This window comes from Fukomys damarensis, unplaced genomic scaffold (assembly GCF_012274545.1).
Source record: "Fukomys damarensis isolate Sample0158 unplaced genomic scaffold, DMR_v1.0_HiC HiC_scaffold_14, whole genome shotgun sequence".
In the NCBI taxonomy this organism is placed as follows: Eukaryota; Metazoa; Chordata; class Mammalia; order Rodentia; family Bathyergidae; genus Fukomys; species Fukomys damarensis.
Genome location: NW_022900926.1, coordinates 24,526,645 through 24,537,269, shown reverse-complemented (window position 1 = coordinate 24,537,269; position 10,625 = coordinate 24,526,645). Strand labels below are relative to the sequence as shown.

Sequence of the window (10,625 nt, the reverse complement as noted above, 5' to 3'; positions counted from 1 at the left end):
TTGTTGTTTTTCATGAAAATAAAAAGACTTCTGCCTTGAACATAGGATCCCCAGTATAGAATAAAGATACAACCCTCAATAGGAGAGAAATTTTTTTAATTGAGTCATGACATTTTAAAGGTAGAATTTTAAATGTTATACTTATATAAAGATCTCTTTTAGAATTTTCTATGATTTGATTATATTTTCCAAAAATCCATGTGGTAAAGACTTAGTCCCCAGACCATGGTGGTTTTGGGAGGTGATGAAACCTTTAAGATATGGGGCCTGGTCTTTAGGTCACTGAGGGGCATGTGCTTGGCAGAAACAGTGAGATACTGTTCACTTCTTGTTTTTCTTTTTGCTCCTCAGCAATGAAGTGAGTAAGGCCACCTGCTCCATAATGTGCTGTCACAGGTCCATGGCATCAGGACCAACCAATCATGGAGTGAAACCTCCAAAACTTTGAGCCAAAATAACCCTTTTCTCTTTATAAATTAGTCATATTGAGTATTTGTTATACTGAAGGAAAGCTAACAAGGACTTATCTGCAAGTATGTTTTTGTCACAAGGATTCATAAAAGGAAATGATAACCAAAATAAATTCCATAAAATATTCTAAAAGGTAATATATTCAGAACAGAGCTTATTCCCAAAATCTGGTAATTTTCATACATATATTTATCTCTATCATATCATAAACCACCTCAAAGCCCATTAGCTTGAAGCAATAAGCTATTGATATTACTCTATTAGTTGGGATGGGTTTCTGCTGCTCTTGCTGACCTTGCTGGAGATTTGGCATGGAGCCTCATTCATCTGGCTGATAGCTGGCTAGTTATTGGTTAGCCTATGAGGGTGACTGAACGATGTGTCTCACACCATACCATTGGAGAGTTTTCCTTGTTCTTGTTAACAACTGGGAGGGAACCAAAGATACAAGACCTCTTGGGCTAAGGTGCAGAGCAAGCATATTGTCACTAGTGTTGTGATCTATTAGCTAAACAAGTCATCCCAGAAGCAAAAGATAGGGAAATACAGTAGATTTTCCTTTTGATGGTAGAAACTTCAAAGTGACATTTCACAGAACAGAGAAAAAGGAGGGTGAAATTTTGGGACCATTTTTATGATTGATATAATATAAAACTTCTCATATTCTGAGCATTTTCTACCTTCAATTTTCAATATCTAGTTATTTGTACCCAATTTTGCCCTCTGGATTATTATTAAGAATATTTATTAGAAGAGTTTATAGCTGAGATTTTCTTCCAAGCCACTAATACCTGTCCTGTAAGTTTCAATATTGATACTTTCTTGATTTTTTTCAGGAAGCATAAAGAAAATACTAATATAAATTACTTGCACCAATTTTTCTCTTACTTATTACTACAAATAAAGTTCTCTGACCCTAGTTGCATAGTTTGGCATGTAACAGGCTCAGTAGTGGCCCCAAATATATTAGATACTAATTGTTAGAAACTATAAAGTGTACCTTTTTTCAGGAACAGTTTTATATAAATAGGAGTAAGTTAATGATGAGATAAAGACATTGTCATTGGTTATCTGAATGCACTAACTGCCATCACAAGTGTCCTTATGGCAGTAGAGGACAAGATGATGTAAAGATAGATTGAAATGGTATAGCCACAAACAAAGGTAGACCAGCAGCCACAAGAAACTGGAACACACAAGTAATGGAACCTCCAGAAAGAGTATTATCCTGTGACACTTGGGATTTGGTTCAGTGAAATTTATCTTTAACTTATGGCCTCCAGAAGTGAGAGAGAATAAATTTCTGTTGTTTTAAAGCACTAAGTTTATGGTAATTTGTTATAACTGCCACAGGAAGCTAATACAGCTTGTGATAGACAACCCTTTGCATGTGTATCAGTAACAAAATGTGACAGGGTCACCTACTTATGGTTTACTTCCTTTCTTGCATCATGTAGGGTATTTGTATATTAATTTGTAAGAAAATACAGAATTAAGGATATTGTCTCAATGACACATACATTCATTACTATATATTCACTATTTTCATGCCTTCCTGTGTATACATTATCATTTTTTCTCATTTGGAATTAGACAATAATATTTTAAAAGACATTTTAACTGCAATGAAATCCATCATGACTACCAGCAACATATACATACAAACAAAGGCACCCAAGTTAAGGTACAAAATCAACTTTAGAAATGTGAAGGTGGGGGCCAGGGATTTCACTCAGTGGTTCTGCCACCTTCCTCGCTAAGCACAAAGTCCCAAGTTGGATCCATGGTACCAAAAAAAAAAGTAAAAGTATGGGGAAGGAAAATTCATGGTACAATGATGATGAACAGTGACTCATTTGGTCTCATGCACCATCACTGAATGTCCACTGTATGCACAAGATAAGTAAGATGACATATTCTCTCCAAATTAGATCTTTCTGCTGGTTGCAGAATATCTTCTCTATAAGGACAGAACAGCCAGAGCAGGACAGCCTTGTGTCCTGAACAGTGTCAACTGTCCCAATTTCCAGAAGGGCCAGCTACCCCTGCCATACACCTCAACCTGCCATTTAAGAAGCTACCTCAACATGGAGCACTCTCACCTTCTTTTTCCCCAGACAATAGTGGTGGGCAAATGTCTGGAAATGTGACTTCAAAATATCTTAATCTATATCTGTCTTGGAGGTGTCTTATTTTTCTAAGGCTAAAATTAGACCTCATGACATTTGGAAATGAGCTATGTGTTGTAGGCTGTCATTCTTCTAGGCCAATATAGGTAACTGTTTTGTAACTGTATATCCTAATTTAAAAACTTAGTATATGACTAGGTTAGATGCCTTAGAAAAAACTTATCTCTAGTATTGGAAAGTTGACCCAAAATTGCCAAATGAGAGTATAAGTTAGCCACATTCTTGATAGCTGAACTTTACTTTTCATTCCCCACCTGCCAATCCCTGGGTATCATCCTACAGTCCTGTACCTCAAGCAACAAACCCTTTTGTCTTCAGTGCCTGTCTTTTACTTTTTCTCCTTCTGAATTTTATAAGATAAATCACATAATATATGTTACTAGATTCCACTATATTCCTCCTATTTTTTCTGGTTGCATTGTAATTTCTTAAAATAAGATTTTTAAAGATAATATTGTCAAATGCTCATAGACAGGCCTTATCTTTGAAGACACTGTCACCAAATTGCTCTGACCTCAAGTTAATCATGTCTCCACCAGTGATATTTGTAAGGTTTCTTCCAGGTTACCTTTAATGACTCTAAAGGAAGGTCTTCAGTTTTTTTAATCAATAGCTCGAACTTGGCTTGACAAATGCCCCACTTCATCTGACATGATATTGCAGAAAGTCTCAGAAATTGTTGGTACTATAACTAGTTTTAGAAACTCTACTGGCCTTAACTATCAGAATGAAGAGGAACATGAGACTTCTTTTAAGATTCTCTTTTATGGAATGATTCTTTATTCCATGTTATATAATAGTCAGAGAAAAAAATTATAATGAAATTGTACGTTTACATCTGGCACTATCTCCACAGATGACTAGGTGAGCAAAATAAGGCTGAGAAGAGTGCAGAGCTGCAGGCCTGTCATGCACCTGCTCTTGTGCGACTGCCATGCGGTGCTATTGCAGAGCAAAGTGCCCCATGGTTGAGCAGCCTCTGGTGTCCTGTCACAGAGTGAGATCCTTGGATTAGAGGAGGAGAACTTGCAGGGCTACTGGGTCAAATCGCACTTCAGTAATAATGGGAATGGGAGCAGTTGTTCCAGCCTCAGGTTCTATTTGCAATGGTGACATGGAAAAAATACTGCTAGATGCCCAGCATGAGTCTGGACAGAGTAGTCTCCCTGTGACAGCCCACCTCACTCACAGACACCACAAGATACTAATAGAGCTTCTGAAATGATACACATAGCATTGGAGAAAAAACAAACAAACAAACAAAAAAAACAGCTCTCAGTCCAAGGAAGATTATATTAAGAGAAGGAAAGAAGTTGACAGCATCTTGAAGAAAAACTCAGGTTGGACATAGGATTGGTCAAGTCAGCCAGAAAATATACCTGCTAAGGAGTTGCTTTTTAAATACCCAAAGTGCACAGCTACTCAGCATGAGAAACACGGGTGTTAGGAAGAAAGGGGGCATTTTCTCAGCATAATTTCTGAAGGTTTTTCTTCCTTCTCTGCTGCTGTCTCATTTACTAGCCATTGGATTGTGGAACTACAGTGGGAGGTGTCTGACAACCTCCACCAGCACTTTTTGATGAAGAATTGGATCGAGCTTTGTTCACACGGTGGGGATTTGTATCTGAGCTTGTGACAGCTACCTTGAAGAGCTATCATGGTCCTTGGGTGGCTGTACCACTTTCTGTACATGCTGCATTTCTGATTAGTGAAGTGAAAGATAGACACTAAAAATCATGCTGATCTGTAATTAGACCTAGGGGATCAATTAATAAGCATGGCAGACTAATATCTACTATAAGAATTTGGAAGCAAATTTTCTTTGAATATTAGCTATAAATAGTATAAATGATTTTAATATATTACTCATGATGTATGTAGTATTTAAAAATACATAACCTTAATTCAGTTAAATGCTTTATATTTCAAAGAATGAAGAACACATTGATATTAAAATCATTAGATGAAGGGGTTTACCCAAAAGAAAGATTGTGGCCTTATAATTACACTACTGTAGAATATGTTTAGATGGGTGCGGATTGTCTATAGTGACCACTTGACTGTATAAATTGTTCTTCATAGAGAACGAGGTACAATTAGAAATTCCACTGTGAGTTGGTACACTAGGCAGCTGTTGCTTTTCCAGTGTGAGGGCTCCAGGAAGTCACCTGCAGGTCGTCATCCTAGGTGGTCATTTTTCTGACAAAGGCTGTTATTCAGTACCTGTTACCCTTCATTACTCTGGACTGAATCTTATACTTTGTGCTAAACTTTTGTGTGCCCTTAAAATTAGCTTTATTGTAAGCAAAAAAGTATCACTTTAGAAGTAGGGAAATAGAAAAAAATCAAATTATTGACAAATATTATGAAGATGATTGTACTCACATAAGGTTAAGAATCAAATATGAAAGTTTCTTGATTAAATCAGGCCTCGTTTCCCATTAGGTCATTCTTTATCTTGTCTACAGCATGATTTTTAGAAAGGGTGCATTTTCGATGCATTGTGTGGATTATACTGTATTTGTTTCACCTATCCACCCTTAATTCCAGTGTGTTAAAATAAATGTAACGTAAGCCGGGCGTGGTGGTGCATGCCTATAATCCCAGCACTCGGGAGGCTGAGGCAGGAGGATCCCTGTGTGTTCTAGACCAGCCTGGGCTACATAGTGAGTTCCAGATCGGTCTCAACTACATAGTGAGACCCTGTCTCAAAAAACCAAAAAATAAAAAATAAAAAAATAAAAATAAATGTAACATAAGGAAGGGTGAAGAGAATGAAGGGAGGGCAGGGATATGGGGGGAAAATAAGAACCAAAACTTATCATGTAAAGGTACAAGATCCCAATGATAAATGTAATTGTATTGTTTGCTTTAAATGTGCCAATAAACTTCTGAAGGGATGACAGGGACAAGGGGAAAAAATGAGGACCAAAACCTGTCATGTAAAGGTACGAGATCCCAGTGATGAATGTAACTGTACTGTATACCTAGAATGTACCAATAAACTCAACTAGAGGAAAAAAAAAAGAAAATGTAAACTTCATGGGGAAAATAAATAAATGTGACATTTTAACTTTTAAAAAATGAGGCTGAGAAAAATGACAGCCCAAAGACATGGCAACTTCTGAAGACTTACACCTCCACAGCAAATATAATGAGGTTGTTGTTGTTGTGACCAGGGATCAAATGTGGGAGCTTGCATTTGCAAGGCAGGCAGCAGCACCACTGAGCTAAATCCCCAGCCCCAAATGTAATGTTTTATAATATTTCATTTGTCCCAGGCACAGCTTATTTAACCATTCCATAATTTTCAGATATTTAGGTTGTACCCAATTGTGCTTTTTCACTTCAGGCCAGAAAACACATCTTGGACCTTTATCTGTACTTCCAGTCATAAAATCCTGTTGCCCCTGCCACATATGGCCAAATTATATCTCGTTATACATTATGTCTGTAATTTCCTAGTTCATTACTAGGGCTGCATTTAAATTTAAGTGTTTTTTTCTTTGCCACATAGAGAAGTTTAAGCACTGAACAGATAAATAGAAAGGTGTATCCAAATGAACAAAGTTCCCTCTTTTTCACTAACTATAATTGTATTATTTGTTAAAGAGGCTATTTCCCCTGTGTATGTTATTGGACCTTTTGTCAAAAAGCACATGGCTTAAGGTACTTTGGGTTGTTTCTCCATCTTCGAGTCCATTGTCAACATGGCTGATTTTGTGCCATTACCGTGCTGTTCTTATTAGTGTAGTTTTGCAGCATAACTTGACATTTGGGATTTTGATTTCTCTGGCTTAGCAGTTTTTGCTCAAAACTGCTTTGGTTATTTTGAGTCTCTTGTGGCTCCATACACATTTTTTTATTATCTTTTTTGTTTGTTTTTTTGAGACAGGGTCTCACTATATAGTTGAGAATGAGCAGGAACTCACTATGTAGCCCAGGCTGGTCTCGAATTTGTACACATTTGTAGAATTATTTTTTTCAATTTTATGAAAAACACTGCTGGTATTTGATTGTAAGTGCACTTAATCTTTATATTAATTTTGGTAATATGGCCACTTTGACAATATTGGTTCTGTTTATCCAGGAACAGAGCATATCTTTCCATTTTCTAATATCTCCTTCAATCACTTTTTACAAGCACTATAGTTTTTGCTATAGAATTTTGTAGCTTTCATTAGAATTTCTTTCATTTCCTAGGACAAGTTAATTCTTAGGTATTTAATTTTTTTAAAGATAGTATGTATGGGGCAATTTTCTAAATTTTTTGAAGCTGTTATGAATGGAATTGTTTTCCTAAATTTTTTCTTGTTGAGTACATTATTGGTGTCAAGTACTGCTATTTATTTTTGTGTACTGATGTTGTATCCTGCCACTTTGCTGAATTTGTTTATCAGTTCTAAGGGACTTTTGGTGAAGTTTTTCAGATCTTCTATATAAAGAATCATGCTATCTGCATATAAGGATGGTTTTACTTCTTCTTTTCATATTCAGATCTCTTGTATTTCTTTCTCTTGCCTTATTACTCCAGATACATTTTTAAGTACTATTGTTGAACAGGAGTGATGAGAGGGGACACTTGTTTTGTTTCTGATTTTAAAAGGAATGCTTTTAGTTTTTCTCCATTTAGTATGATGTTGGCAGTGGCTTTGCCATCAGGGTTTTTATCAGTTTGAGGTGAGGTCTTTCTAAACTTATTTTCATCAGGATTTTTACTATGGACAGATGTTGGATTTTTCCACATCTATTGAGACAATGCTATGATTTTTATCTTTATTTTGTTTATATGCTGTATTATATTTATTGATTTACGTATTTTGAGCCATCCTTGCATGGGGAAAAGGTGACATTTATTTTTATTTTGATTTAATCATTCTCTCAGTTAGATTTATTCTTTCCTTTGGGCTCTTTGATAATGTTGGCCTCATTGTCTATCTAGGTTTCCTTCGAGTACTTTCTGCAATGCTGGTTTTGTGATATTAAATTCCTTTAGGTCCTGTTTGTTGTGGAAAATTTTAATTTCTCTATTAATTATTAACAGATTTGCAGGATATTTTAATTGGATTCACAGGGTTTTTTGGGAGAGGGCTTGAAAAACCTCACTCTAATCTCTCCTGGCCTTTAAAGTTTTTGTTGAAAAATCTGCCATTATTCTGACAGGTTTACCTTTATAGTTTACTTGATGTTTTTCTCTAACAGCTGTTAGTATTCTCTCTTTGAGCTGAATTTCTAGGATTTTGACCATAGCGTATCATGGAGTCATTCTTTTTTTTTTTTTTTTTTTTTTTTTTTTTTATAGCTATTGTATATGCCTCAATTATAAGAATGTGGAAACTTACTAGATTAAAAAATTTTTCTGCTATGATTTCAGTGAATACATTTTTATAACTTTTGTTTCATCTTCTAATCTAATTCTGACATTCTTTTCTCCTATTGGTTGTTCCTGCTGTCCAGACTTTCAATGGTATTTTTTTTAATCCTGGATTTCTGCTTGATTCTTTACCATAATCTTTAATTCTTTACAAAAATGGTCATTCATATATTGTACTGTCTTGTTAAATTCAACCAGCTTTTCATCTGTTTTCCTAAGCTTTTTTAGTATTTTATTAATGAGATCCTTTATCTATTCATTTATATCATCTTTGACCCCACAGAACATCTTATGAATTTGTTCATTTATTTCTCCTTTGATCTCTTCAAATATTTTAACCATTTCGCTTTTGAGTTCTTTGCCTATAACTCCTACTTTGATGTCTGTGAAATTGACTTTTGGAGAGTTCAGAGTTTTGGGAGGCATCTTTTCCCTTGTTTTCTTGTGTTTTCATTACTTTGGTGCTGGAGGTTGAAGATCAATTAGGGTAGAAAAACTTTCACTACTGAGGAAATCTCTTCAGTTAGTGTATGTTTCTCAGTGACATGACCTTGGAATTGGTTATGTTTTGGTGGTTTTACATCTCTTCAACCTACTCAACATAAAAGAGTGAGTTCCAGTTGCTCCATTGAAAGCAGAGAATACCTACCAGTTATATCAGCATTTACAGAATCAGTTATACGTCAAACACGTATTTCAAGACTGTTTTTAACAATTTCATCCCTTTTAATAACCAAGAAAGACTGTGATCCAGTACTAACGACAAGGAGGCTGGAATGCAGAGGATGAGGGAAAGAAAAAGGAAGAGGAAGGGAATAAGAACGAAGGAAAGAAGGAAAAAAAATGCCAGCAAATGAAATAAAGAGGAAACAGGACTTTATTTATGTTGGTTTTTTTTTTAATCTGAAATGAAGAGTGAGGGGCTTTGAGAGTTTCTTTGTCAGGAGAATCAAAAAGAAGAAGAGGGATAGAAATATCACTGAAGGTCGACAAAAGTGGCAGAAAGGTTGAAGCCAATTAATATGCTGATAGAAAGCTTGTGTTTGAATCCTTTACACAAAATTGTTGGTGAGGTTCAACGGGGCATCCCCTTGAAAGAAAGTACCTAAATTAAAGCATTCAATAGTTTTTATCCTCTATTTCATGTATGCAAACACCTCCCATAGATACACGAGATGAAATGAGAAAAAAGAGAGAAAGAAGCACACTCATACAAACACACAAATGAAGAAAGTTCTGTCAGTCCTATTGACACTGTGGTCAGAACTTGCCTGCAGCGTTCTTCCCCCATATTAACAAATGGAAACACTGACGTGCAGTGTGGTTGTGGGGCTGAGCTCCAGCCCTCTGTGGCTGAGTCCAGAAGGTTAGATGTGTCTCCTGGTGCTTGAGTTCTTCCCACCACCGCTACCTACAATTTATTCTCCTGACTGCCAGTGAGTAAAGGGACTGTGGAATCTTGACAGACTGCGAAGTCTTCTTTTTATTCCATCTACAGACAGTATTCTGCTGGATTTCAGCTGAGCTCCTGAATGTGTGACTAGACAAAGTTCTTTGCATCTATCGCATGACTGGATACCTTCCGTTGTATCTGGGTTTGAGGGACAGTGTGGATGATCAAGTTTCCGTCTTCAGCAGACTTCCAAAGGGGCCTTCTCAATCTCCTCCCCCTTCCCTTCACAATAACCCCTGCAGCTGCTTACATCTGCTCTTTCCGGTACTGGGAATAGAACTCAGGACCTTGTGCTTGCTTGTGCTTTACACCTGCTATTTCTATACCAGTCTGGATGAGCATGCCCTTCTGGTCACACTGCTCCTTTCTGGCTTTTTTTTGCCTGTACCAAACTCTGTCCCTACCTCACAAAGGGTCTCAATCCAGCCTATGACTTCAGTAGTGTTTGGGGCTCACAGAGTTCAGCAGCGTTAGGCTGGCAGTGGGAAAGTTCCCACACAGGCAGCAAGCCTTTCAGTGTTTGGAGGGTGGGTGGTGGGTGAGATACACCATGGCCACAGGGCTCACTGCTGTTTGGGGGAACAAAAGGGCAGAGCCTGCTTTAGCCCTGCTCCAGTGTCTTTTCTCCTCTCATGAATCACAGTGTTGCAATTCCTTCCTGCCCCATAGATCTCTTAATGTCTGGCTGCAGTTCTCTAACCAGGATTGCATTTTTGCTCCTCTTTCCCAAGGCCTGTCCAGTTGTAATTCAGTCACCATCCTCAGAATGATTCTCTGGCTTTCAGTTTCTTTAGTTCCCTGCAAATATCTCACTCACTGGGCTCCTTCTTCCAGTGTGGAGGAAGTTAGGAAAAGCAGGCACTGGACAGTGGTTGCTCAGCCAAGTACCACTCACAGCAGCCTGGCAGTTGTACTCAGCTCTTCCTTCAGAAGCTTAGCTCTTTTCTCAAGTAGTGTGTTTGCCAGACCTGGGATGCAGGCAGCGTGAAGATCGAGGAACTGCCCTGCTTCTTTTTCTAAACACCCTTGATAATGGAATTCATGTGCTGTGCTGCTGCTTCAAGTTACCTTCCCATATATGGGTCTTTGGTTCCCCCATGTTTCCAGATAGCCACATGTCTTGGTGTACATCTTCTAA

At 37.3% G+C, this 10,625-nt stretch overlaps 1 pseudogene; it reads left to right on the top strand.

Moving 5' to 3' along the window:
* The first annotated feature begins 225 nt into the window (after positions 1–225).
* LOC104863961 lies at positions 226–4,240 on the top strand (annotated as a pseudogene).
* The last annotated feature ends 6,385 nt before the right edge of the window (positions 4,241–10,625 follow it).